Source organism: Stenella coeruleoalba (genome assembly GCF_951394435.1).
Source record: "Stenella coeruleoalba genome assembly, chromosome: 9".
Classification (NCBI taxonomy): Eukaryota; Metazoa; Chordata; class Mammalia; order Artiodactyla; family Delphinidae; genus Stenella; species Stenella coeruleoalba.
This window is the reverse complement of record NC_137155.1, coordinates 8674991-8687550: the sequence shown is the minus strand read 5'-3', so window position 1 is coordinate 8687550 and position 12560 is coordinate 8674991. Positions and strand designations below refer to the sequence as shown.

At 49.5% G+C, this 12560-nt stretch overlaps 1 pseudogene across 1 annotated transcript; it reads right to left on the bottom strand.

Moving 5' to 3' along the window:
* Positions 1 to 2757: 2757 nt before the first annotated feature.
* Positions 2758 to 10760, bottom strand: LOC307191503 (tumor susceptibility gene 101 protein-like; annotated as a pseudogene). The gene is made up of 4 exons: positions 10706 to 10760; positions 7527 to 7578; positions 3750 to 3832; positions 2758 to 3644 (listed from the first exon to the last, which is right to left on the bottom strand). The product of its transcript is annotated as a tumor susceptibility gene 101 protein-like (transcript).
* Between the last annotated feature and the right edge of the window lie 1800 nt (positions 10761 to 12560).

Genomic DNA, 12560 nt, shown 5'->3' with positions numbered 1-12560 from the left:
CGAGATATATACAAAACAAATAACAAATGGAATACGTAGATCCGATCATACCAATAATAACATTAAATGTGGATAGACACACCATGCAAAAGACAGAAACTGTCATAGTAGACAAGTTAATAAGAACCGATTATACGCTGTCTATAAGAGACATGCACTGACATTCAAGGACACAAACAGGTTAAAAATAAAAGTATGGAAAAAAGATATATCATGCAAACAACAACGAGACAGTTGGAGTGAATTATCAGGCAAAATAGGTCTTGAGACAAAGGGTCATTTTATAATCACATAAGGGAAAATTCATCAGGAAGGCAGAATAGTTATAAATATATATGCACTTAACAACAAAACCCCCAAATATAATAAGTAAAACCCCACAGAATTCAAGGGAAAACAATACACAATTCAGCAATAAGATTTGGAGACTTCAGTACCCCTCTCTCAGTAATGGATAGAGCAACTAAACAGAAAATCAAGGATGCAGAAGATTCGTACAACACTATTGACAAACTTGACCCAACCGACCTCTATAGAACACTTCCCCTAACCACAGGAGAACACACTTTCCTCTCAAGCACACATGGACTCTTCTTGAGGAAAGGCCATGTCTAGGCCATAAAACAATTGAGAAGCAGTTGCAGGACCAGCTGCTGCTTCATGCCAGTGAGGTAAATCAACAGACCACCGCCAACAAAGTGAGTGTGGAGGTCCCCAAACGTACAAAGATTCTGCAATTTTCCTTCTATACTACTCCTTGGGGTTTCTGAGCTCAGGGAAGACCTAGACCTTCCTTTAAAGGACCTCCAACTACTTAAATCAGATCCACCCATAATAATCTTCCTTTTGATTAAATGGCAATTGACTAATTGACTCTAATTACTTCCACAAGATCCCTTCACAGCAGCAATTACAATGTATTTGATTGAATAACGGAGAGAAGGTGCATGTATGCTACAAAATGGCATTTTCCTCCCTACGTCCTCCAATCACAAGGGACCATCCCTTGCAGTATGCTGTAGCCAGAAAGGTACTGGAAAGGGCATTCTGGGGAATGTAGTATAGGACGTAAGGCATTCAATTAATAACTAAAACTCTACCCACAAAGAAAAGCCTAGACCCAGATGGCTTCATTGTCGAATTCTACCAAACATTTAGACTACAAATACTGCGAATTTTTACAAACTCCTCCAGGAAATAGGAGAGGAGGGAATACTTCCCAACTCATTCTATGAGGCCAGTTATTACTCTGATACCAAAGCCAGACAGCGACATCACAAGAAAAGAAAACTCAGACCAACATCCCTTGGGAATATAGTTACAAAAATCCTCAAAAAATATTGGCAAACCAAATCAAGAAATGTATGAAAAGGATTATACACATGATCAAATGGAATTCATTCCAGGAATTCAAGGTTGATTTAACAGCTGAAAATCAATTAGTACAGAATACTAACAAGACAAAAACCATGATATAGACAGAAAAAGCATTTGACAAAATCCAACACCCATTTATGATACAAACTTTGGACTACCTAGGAATAGGAAAAAACTTCTTCAGCTAGATACAGGGCATTTATAAAAAACTTATAGCTAGTGTCATCTTTAAATGTGAAAGACTATATATTTTCTTCCTAAGCTCAGAAAAAGGCAAGGACATCCAATCACACTACTTTTATTCAACATTGGAAGTTCTAGCTTGTGCATTAAGGCAAAAAAAGGAATAAAAGGCATTAAAATTGCAAAGGAAGAAGTAAAACCGTCTTTATTCACAGATGATATGATCTCAGATGCGTAAATCCTAAGTAATCCATACACACACACAAACCGACATGAACTAAAAAACAACTTCAGCAAGATTGCAGGATATAAATCAATATACAACATTCAATTGTATTTCTGCATACTAGCAATAAACAATCTTAAATGAAATTAAGAAAACAATTCCATTTATAATAAATACTTAGGAATAAAATTTAAAAAGAAAGTATAAAACATACACCAAAAATTATAAACACTGTTGAGAGAAATTAAGATCAAAATACATGGGGAGATGCTTAAGTTCATGAATTAGAATTGTTAAGCTATTGTTAAGATATTATAAGCAATATTGTTAAGATGACAGTTCTTCCCAAACTGACCTATAGTTTCCACACAAATCCTATGACATCCTAGCAGTTTTTCTTGCAGAAGCGAACAAGCAAATGCTCAGAATAGCCAGTCCTGAAAAAGAGAAACAAAATTGGAGGACCTATATATAGGTTTATATAGGAATATAAAAAGAACTCTTACAACTTAGTAAAAATAAAATAAATAGCGCAGCAAACGGGCAAAAATTTGAATAGCTGCTGAAAAGATGCTCAACATCATTAAGGAAATGAAAATATCGACCACGAGATCCAATTACATAACCACTAGTACGGCTAAAAAAAACAACAACAGATAATAACAAGTGTTATAATAACAAGTGACAAGGATGTGGAGAAAGTGAATGCCTCATACTTTTTTTTTTTTAATGCAACAAATTTTATTTAGCATAGTCAGTCCCAACATTCAGCACAAAAAGAGTTTACAGAGGATAGAAAGTGCATTAATAAAAGCCAGTCTTTACCAAAAGAAAACAGAAAATATATTATTGATTCAAAATATTTTACACTTGAAAGATAAACTGCAATAACTTATTCTGGGCACCTACTGATGTAAGAGAAAGGAAGAGAAGACAAGGATGCTTTAGAAGAGCTCAATCTCCAGCTGGTATCACAGGAGGCAGTAGAGGTCACTAGGACTGGCAGTGTTTCTTGCTTCCTGCATTAATGCCCTCAGCTGGAACTGTTTGCAGGACAGAAGACATACATGCTTCAGGAAGACGTCCAGGTCTATTACTCCCCGCCTCAAGGCTTCTCCCAGGTGAAAGATAGTGTCTTCAATAGCATTTTCCTCTGCATACAGATTTAGGATCTGTTTGTATAGTGGGGCTGTGGGAATGATAACTTCATCAATATCATTGTTTTCAGATCGATTTTCCATTTTCTCCAGAGTAGAACTGAGTTCTACAACCTTCTTTCTCAAAAGTTCTATGTTTTTTATCAACCCCAGCTACTTCTTGATCTAAACAGGTAACCATCTCTTCCAGTTTCTGGGGACCTTTTTTCAGGTCTTCTTCTGTTCGTTTCGAGGCATTGAGCTCTGCCTGGGCACGATCCATTTCCTCCTTCATCCGCCATCTCAGTTTGTCACTGACTGCTGAGATGAGAGAGGCTCGGGCAGTGTGTCCTCGCTGATTGTGCCATCCCTCCTGGGACCAACAGTGGTCACAGGAGGCTGGGAAGGGTACTGGGAACCTGTGGTGGCAGGATGCTGACCGCCAGGTGGGTAAGGACGGCCTGGGTCACCACTGGGATTGGAAGGGTATCTGGATGGGTATGCGGAAATTCCACCTGGTGTGCCTGGCTCGTAGGAAGTATTTGGTGGCCCTGTTGCCTGGTATGGTGGATAGGATGCTGAGATAGTAGGATGAGAAAAGACTGGAGGTTCTTCTCCAAACACTACAATCGTGACTTGAATAAGCCCCGAGTGTGACTGTGAGTGTTTCCATTCGTGTAGATAAGGAAGATATATCTTCCCGTTAGCGTCCACATGCTTTCCTGTTTTAATAGTCATTGAACTAGTAGGCTTCAGAAAACAGATAGGGGGATTATACGGGCATGTGTCCAGCAGCCAGTGGCGTATTGGATTATTTATATGTGTACCTCTATAGGGCACAGGAATTGTTCCCGTCAGCTTCATTAGCTCCCTGGAACTGCCATCATTAAAAACATACGAATCGGGCTTCCTTGGTGGTGCAGTGGTTGAGAGTCCGCCTGCCGATGCAGGGGACACGGGTTCGTGCCCCGGTCCGGGAGGATCCCACATGCCGCGGAGCGGCTGGGCCCGTGAGCCATGGCCGCTGAGCCTGCGCGTCCGGAGCCTGTGCTCCGCAACGGGAGCGGCCGCAACAGTGAGAGGCCCGCCTACCGCAAAAAAAAAAAAAAAAAAGAATCTTTGTGTCACCGATGTACTGCACAGTGAGCCTTCTTAAATGGCTGTTTGCCTGCAAAGGCTGTCTTCATGTCTCCTAGTTCCCACAGCACGACATCTCAGGAAGATCTCATGGCCTGAAGAATCTCTGTAAGTGATTAGGACTCACTCTCTGATGTGAAAATCCCATGGAGTCCACACCGAAACGTCAACCTGATATCCAGTCCGGAGTCCCCTCCCTCCACCCTGCCCTGAGATGTCCCCCGGCACCTGCTCTGGGGAAGGGGGCATGGTTTCCTCTGGCTGGCTTCCTGCAGGGCTCTAGGGTGCCTTTTCTTCCTGGCGTGTTGGGAGCATGGAAAAAGGAGGCAGACAACTCTCCGTGACTGGTGGACTTGTCCAAGCCCCTTGAGGAGGCTTCAACTCGACTCCTCACCGGGACCGCGTGCCAATGAGGGAGCGGAGACGGGAGAAGTTTGCATGTTGCTATGAGCACCAGGGTCAGACTGAGGCCCCTGGGGGCTTCCCCAAAGTGGCTATAGATGAGTCGGTCAGGGCATTCACTTTTTATTGGGGTTATTTCCTCAGACCGATATTATTTCAGGGGGAACAAATGCTTTCTGGCTAACTAGTCTGGAGCCCTGAACGTCTAGCTGTGCCTAAGGCTCCTGGCACCATCATCTGCTGTGGGAGGCTTGCAGCCCACGTGGGTACGCATGGAGCCCGGGGGCCAGCCGGAGTCACCAGGGCTGGCAGGAGAGACGGGTGCTCTGGGGTCCTGTGGAAAGCCCACCCTCTCACCTCTCACAGTCAGATGGAGGTGAAGGTTGGTGTGTTTGTCTCCTTGTGGGTGTGACGGGAGGACAGAGCCCGTCGGGGACACCGGCTGTCCTGACTGGTGGGAGGGGTGCTGGGATGCATGTGGGGTCCGCGTGGGGAGGGGCTCCTGCTGGGTCCAGCACCATCTGGACAGGGGTCCTGGGATGCCCTCGGGGGCAGTCAGGGTCCACATTTAGCTGAGCGGAGTGGGGTGGGTGTGCCTGGGCCCCTGAAGCTGTCCGCGGTGGGAGGTTACTGCAGCTGCCCTGGGGTCAGCACAGACACCTCGAGGCTGTGTTCCTCGTCCTCTGTCTGAGGCCCGTGCCCCCCGGGGAGGGGGTGGAGTTCACAGGCTAAAGAGGGAAAAGAAGAGTGCCAGTTTTTTGTTCTTTGGGACAGAGGGAGGGGGCTGGCTGGAAGTCTCCGCCCTGACACTGGAAAGACCGCCAGGCCTGGCCTGGTTTGGGCAAATGCGGGACCTCAGAGCCCTTCTGGCCTTGCTGCCTCCCACCTGCGTCTGGGGCCTCTTGCTCCTCAGCTCTCTGCTATGGCTGGTCCCGCCGCCTCCTGTTCACTGAAGGACTCCTGGAACACAGCCTCACTGCCCCAGCCACACCTAAGGCCAGGCTGCCCTGGGGGCGGCGGGGGGGGGGGAACGGGACACGGGCCAGGCAGCATCATCTCCATTTCACAGATGGTGAAATGCCCAGGTGGAGCTGGGCTCTAGGCTTCCTCTCCCACCTTGGGGCCCCGGGGGCGAGGACAGAAGCAGGTGGAGTCGCACAAGCTAACTGGGGCCTCTGTGGATGAGTGGGGGGCAGGCCACGTCTGGCTGTGGTGATGCTTGTAACTAGCAGCTCTGTTATTGTCATCACTGTTGTTGTTGTTTTGAAAGATGGTCTGCGGGATCCCTCGTGACCAGGCCTGCAGCCCGCAGACCCTCTGGGGTAGGGCTGAGAGGGGCTGAAATGCAAAGCTGTGAGAGCCTCTGGTCCGTCCTCCACGAAGCCCCATCACCCGCACAGAGCAGGGCTCCTGAGAAGCCTCCCCCGTGGATGAGATCTGAAGTGAATATGTTTTACTTTGAAAAAGCACAGACTATTTCCAGACCGGACATTCTGGCCTATTTGAAAAGTGTTTCAATTACTTTCTGGCTGTGAGAACACCCTGAGCAGTCTCTTGGGTTCTCCTGGATCCCAGAAACTGGCTTCCATCTTCATTATAAAACCCAAGCAACAGGGAAGACCCTGCACTTCCGCTACATAGGTGGAGAATGTCCCTTTAATCCATTTTTGTAGCAGCAAACATAGCTCTCCGGGTCCCCATGACTGGTGGCTTGGCCCTGGGCAGGCCTCAGCCACGCCGCTCACCTGGGCCTCCTCTCAGTCAAGCAGCATCTGGGTCAGAGGAGCTGGCTCCGTGCCCGATGCTGCCCCCACTTGGGTTTACTGGAGACAATATTTAACTGAGGATGTCCAAGGTATGCACACATCATGGTAATGCAGGGATGCCCAAAACGGCTGTGTTGGGGGGAAGCCCAGAGATGTGGAGGATTCTTGTTTCACGTGTGGGTGGGAGAAAGGAGAGGAGCCTTGGAGCTGGACCGTGGACGAGCCAATATGAAGGGAGGGGGCGCTGGGTGAAGAGGCAGAACCAGAAGCCATGGCCCCGCAGGTCCTCGGGCGAAGGCCATGAACTGGGTCTAGCCAGCTGGTCCTCATGGGAGGGCATGTGGTGTCTGGTGACCCTCCGTTCTCTTCTGCTCCCCAGCCACACCGGGCAAGATCTGCCCAGCAAATCAGCCAGGCGTGATGCTAGAGGCACCGGCTGCTTCAGACAGCAGGTGAGCTGCCCACCTGGCCTGGGTGCAGTTGAGACTCTAGCTCTGCCCTGCCCACTCCCGCGGCCTTCTCCTCATTCCAATTTCCCTCCGGCCAACGAGCCGCCTTGTCCCCTGAATGTCAGGAAGTGGTGACCTCGTGCAAGCCTGTGGCTCCCCGTGTTGGTGCTTCACCCGCCCGCCCTGTGGGAAGCTTGCTTGGCTGGGGCTACGGGCTGGGTCGGTGTCGAGGGAGGGACCGCCCCCACTCTGTCCAAACCAGCTAGGCAAGCGAGCACTGCGGACCCTCCCTGCTCTGGACGAGCTCAGAGACCTACCCAGCCGGCTTCATCCCGCAGCAGCCGGGGCCCAGCTCCCATACCCAAAGAAGGAGGGCACGGCTCCAGGCACAGACATCGCCAATGTTCCTTAAGTGGGCTCAACTGATCTTTTTTCACAAAACACTGGAAAATGTAAATAAGGTCACCTGATTTTAAACTGAGGCCATATGGCATTTAATGGCCCCCATCTCTCTCTCTCTCTCTCTCTCTCATACACACACACACACAGACACACACACAGACACACACACAGACACACACACACACACACACACACACGATGGCCATTTCCAACTACTATTACTAAAATGATGATTCATGGCTTGAGAAATATGAACATTTGGATCATAAGCAATTTATGGTTTAAACACAGTCATTGTGGTACGTTTGGTACTCAGCCTCATCGGGGAAAACAAACGTAGCTGCACATTTCATTAGGGACAGCGTGTCTGGAAAAACAGAAGGTTGTCTGTGCCAGAAAATGCTTGTGGAGAAGGCCCTCTCTAACCGTCTCCTGTCTCACCCCTCACTTCACCCACGAGGAGCGCGGTAGCCGCGGCAGGACCCGGCTAACTCGAATGCCTGTGACAACGGCAGAGCGGTTAGTGCAATGAGCGCACTAGTGACCGGTGTTAACATCCTCTCCCCACGTCGGAACAGAGGTGGGAATAAGGCTCAGGAAAGCTCCCCTAAGCCCTGCCCACGTGGCGGAGAGACCAGCCTACTCGGCAGGGGTGGGTGGGTGAGCCTTGCTCCCAAACCACGAGTGCCCAGAAGAGCTGGAATTGGCCGTCTGGAGAGTTAGGCCACTGCCTCTCCTTTCTGTCCACAGGACAGAACCTCCCACCTAAAAACAGGCCCAGTCGGGGGTGGTGGGGTGAGGGCTCTGCATGGGTGCATTTGCACTAAATCAGGGGAATAGCAGCTGCGTCTTGTGTGTCAGCCACATCTGCACCTCCAACATCTGGTTCACTGAGAGGGGCTCCTCCTCAAAGGACCCTGCCCACGACGGGAAGAGTCAAAGGCAAGGCCAGTGGATGGACCGCAAACCGCGTTATTGCCTGGCCTTCAGGGGAGAAGCACGTTTCTGGAGATGGCTGAGAAGCTTTACGTGTTTATTCTTTTTTAAAAAAATTTATTTATTTATTTTTGGCTGCATTGGTTCTTCGTTGCTGCGCGCGGGCTTTCTCTAGTTGCGGCGAGCGGGGGCTACTCTTTGTTGCAGTGCACGGGCGTCTCATTGCGGTGGCTTCTCTTTGTTGCGGAGCACAGGCTCTAGGCGCCAGGGCTTCAGTAGTTGCGGCACACGGGCTTAGTTGCTTCGCGGCATGTGGCATCTTCCCAGACCGGGGATCGAACCTGTGTCCTCTGCATTGGCAGGCGGATTCTCAACCACTGCACCACCAGGGAAGCCACACACGCTTTTTCTTTTTAAAATAACTTTCCTCTTTTTTCGTAATCATTTAAAGTTATCTCAAAGGAGAAGCTCCTGGGAACTGTATTCAATATCTTATAATAACCTATAATGGAAAAGAATCTGAAAAAGGATATCTATATGTAGAACGGAATCCCTTTTCCTGTACACCTGAAACCAACACAACATTGTAAGTCAACTATACTTCGATAAAAAAGAAGCTCCCTCATTAATTTTCATATTAAAAAGTTTCCTCACAATTTCATTATTTATTTTCTCAGATAAATTTTAGAATCTATTGTTTAGTTCAAACAAAGGCCATTGGGATGAAATTGCATTAAATCTCTATGCTGGTTTAGACAGAATGGGTATTTTGGGGGTAGTTTTCTCACTCAGACATATAACCCTATGACACAGGCTGCAGTGTTAAAACAGGGTATTTGGGGGAAACTTTGAGACTTTAATGAAGATTTGAAAGTGAGAGACATGTTTCATCACAGAAAGCAACACTTCTCTATTTTATTTTTAATAAAAATGGAATTTAAATTTCTTCATTCATGATGAGTTTTCAGCTTGTTCTTGCTCTTGTCATTTATTTAAAGCTTTTTTTAAAAAAAAGCCTTTTTTTTTTTTTACGGTACGCGGGCCTCTCACCGCTGCGGCCTCTCCCGTTGCGGAGCACAGGCTCCAGACGCGCAGGCTCGGCGGCCATGGCTCACGGGCCCAGCCGCTCCGCGGCACGTGGGATCTTCCTGGACCGGGGCACGAACACATGTCCTCTGCATCGGCAGGTGGGCTCTCAACCACTGCGCCACCAGGGAAGCCCCCCAAAAAGCATTTTTGAATCTTCCATTTCTTAGAAGAAGGTGTCAGCTCCATTTTAGTTGCTTTTATGTTCTGTGGCGATTGGAAGACAGACAGTGAGATAGGATAGGGAGGGCGGCTATCAGGCTCTGCTTTTGGGTTAAAACCCCCAAATGCACCAGGGTGGGGTCTGGGGGTGGAGACATAACTGCAGCCCTGGGAGGCGCACAGGATGTCATGGTGAGTCTGGGGGGTCAGTGCTCAGCACCTGGACAGCACGTGTGGCAGGACCAACTGGGAGGCTAGGACGTGTTGAAGAAATGCAGACGTGGGCAACACGTGTGTCTTCAAGGGGCAGCCGCGGTGAGGGGCATGTGATGGGACTTCTGCAGACTGAAAAGGCAGAGCAGCATTGCCAGTTTCCATCTAAAGAGTAAAAGTCCTCCCATTGGAGGCGGAAGGTGGAGTGGGCACCCCTCCCACTGGGAACACAGGTGAAGAGGCCGTACTCTGCTCTCTGACCCGGTGGGGATGCTGGGACTCTGGGCTCTGTGGCCATGGGTCCCCTCGGCTCTGCACGGCTCGGCTGGTGGCTGCACCAGGACACCTGGCAGAAGTGGACAAATGCTGGTTACCCTCCCATCGCCTGCATCTGCTTCCTGCATCTGCCTCCCAGCCCCGCGAAGCCTCTGCCTGCCCCTCTCTCTCCTCCCTCCCCTCCAGCACCTTCTCTTCCATGGCTCTGGGGACACCCTGCTCCACTCTGCAGCTTGGGACTCAGAATAGCTGCCGCTCCAGATGGCAGGTGCGTCTGGCTCGGCGTCCCTCCATCCTCTCCTCCAAACCTTCCTTCCTTCCCAGATCACCGAGTTGCAGCCTCGTGCAGGCAGCCAGCAGGCTGGGAGCTGTGCCACTTTGCTGGCCCTCCCTTCCCACCCGGGTCTCCATCCTCAGCAAACCCAGCGCGTCTTAGCATCTCTGTCTCCCAGCCCTTCGTGCCGCAGCCAGAGGGGTTTCCTGGAACTCAGCGTTGACCGTGTCCCTGTCAGTCCTCATTACTTTGTTTACTCTCTGCTCCTGATCGGGCTCTCTATCATTGTTTTTGCTCAGTGTGGGATGAGAAGAGATGAGGGTAGCCGTCTCCTGTTTAAAAACGATAAAAGATAAGACAAGAACAGGGTGGGAAGTCTTCCGGCAAACGTGCACAGGCGCGTGCCGGGCTACGTGCATTTCCACAATTCTTTCACTTTATCAAAACAGGCACTGTATCCCTGTCGCTTTTCAGAGGTCCAAAGCTCAGAGAATCTGAACACTGGCCTGGGACTAACTCAACGCTAGCGTTTGCATCTTTCTGATCTGAGTCCAGGCCTGTTTCTGGAACAACAGAAACCGTACAGGGAAGAGACAGAAATAAGTTGAAAATAGAATGAGCAGGCGAAGCCATTTTGCTCTTAGCTAAGAAGTTCTAGAAGGATTCTGACCACACAGTACTCAGCACGCGCCCGCCGGGGCGAGGCGCTGCCTCACACAAGACAAGGAACGGCATGGTCCGTATAAAGCAACCCCATAAAAAGACCAGCACATACCAGCAAGGTCAGCTGAGCACACAGACGGATTCTTGTGAGGTTCCAGCATCAGAGGCTGTGCATCCAGCTTGGCACACAAAATATTCAGGACTCACTAAATGCAAAGACATTTCTCAGTTTGCTTTTGATTTAGTATCCCTGGGGTGGAATCCTGTCTTGTTGATTCTTGCCTCCTTTGGTGTGATCTTCATTGGGTAAAATTGTCAAGAGGGTTAGAAAACGGGAAAAGGCCAGATAGATGCTTGTGACTGAGGGCAGACCTCTCACAGAACTGTGGGACTCCAGCGGGACCTGGGGCACGTGGCTGAGGAAGGGACAGCTCAGAAGGCCAGGTAGGGGCTGGTGATTGCCCAGGGCCGAGTCGGGACCACCACCCAGGACAGTGGTGTCCGAGAGCGGTTATCTTCCGCACTCAGCTACCTCCTGCACTTTCCTTAATAGTGTTGCTTACATACAAGAAGGTCTGCATTTTTATGTGTAAATTACTTTGCTGAGTTGCTTGCAAACTCAGACTGCAGCTTACACGTTTGTCAGGCCTCACAGCACCTATCTGGGCGGGTAGATGTCCTCAGAGAATGCCTGCCAGTGTGATTTGGCCTAAGTTTTGAAAATGTAAGTGGTGGAAGAAGCAGAATGTTGACGTTTCAGATCATTGTGATCATGGATGTGCAGAGATGGAAACGAGATATCGCCTAGTTAAACTCCCCTGTCTTATTTCTTAATTCTTTTCCAGACCGTTCTTTGGAGAATCGTGATTTTGAAGAGTGATCTGTTGTTCGTCCGTGAAACGGGCATAAATGTGTTTATTTCAAAAGTCGGGACCCGATGAGACAGCAGGTAGGATCATTCTGAAAGTGACCATGGACAGTACAAATCTTCGCTGACTTGCTAGATATACTGAAATGAGACAGAGGGAGAGAGTTCCAGAATTATCTATCCTTCCTTAAGCTCCTACTTACTGCTTCCACTCAGTCACTCCACTTTATCTGCCACGCCAGCCACGCAGCACTTAGCTGGGGACCCAACCTCTCTAAGCACAGCTGCAGGTTCGGGGGCCTGTGCAATTTGCTACAGTGATCCCAGAATGATGGGCGTCTGACCCCGTCAAGTCCTTGCTGGAATACTACCTTCTCCACATCACTGAGTGGCCCCTGAAATTGCACCCGTGCCCAGTAGCCCCACCCTACGCCTCCCGTCCTCACCCCTTTTTCTTTTCTCCTTAGTGCTTATGAAGCATCCTCAGGGCACTCTGTGACTCACCTATGCGTTAAGTTTGGTACCTGCTGTCTGTTTACCCTGCTTGTGGGTTAACTCCATGGGCCAGAGGTGACACATGGTAGGAGCTCAGTAAATACCTGTTGATAACCATGTGAAGTCCTGCCAGGGAGGAAGGAGCGAAGCCGTGGCACCAGGAGAACCAACAGGACCCCGTGCTGTACCAGCCTCTCACTGAGTTACCTCCTGAATGCCTGCATCTGAGCTGTGAGGAGAGCCTGTGTTTCCTCTTGGCACCTCTGTTTTGTGGTGGACAAGGCAGATAGGTCTCTAGTGGTGACAGAGGAGGGTGGCCCGAGAAGGGACAGAGACATGAAGGAAGGAGAGTCAGGTGCTGCAAGACTCCGTATGGGTCCAAGGGGCACAGGACTCACCCAAGGACAGCCTTCCCAGGAGAAGGTGCAGGAAGCAAGGTGTTCTGGAAGCTGTGCAAGCAGAGGCTGGGGGTGTCCAGAGCTGTGGTCACTGGCTAAGACCTCTTCTCT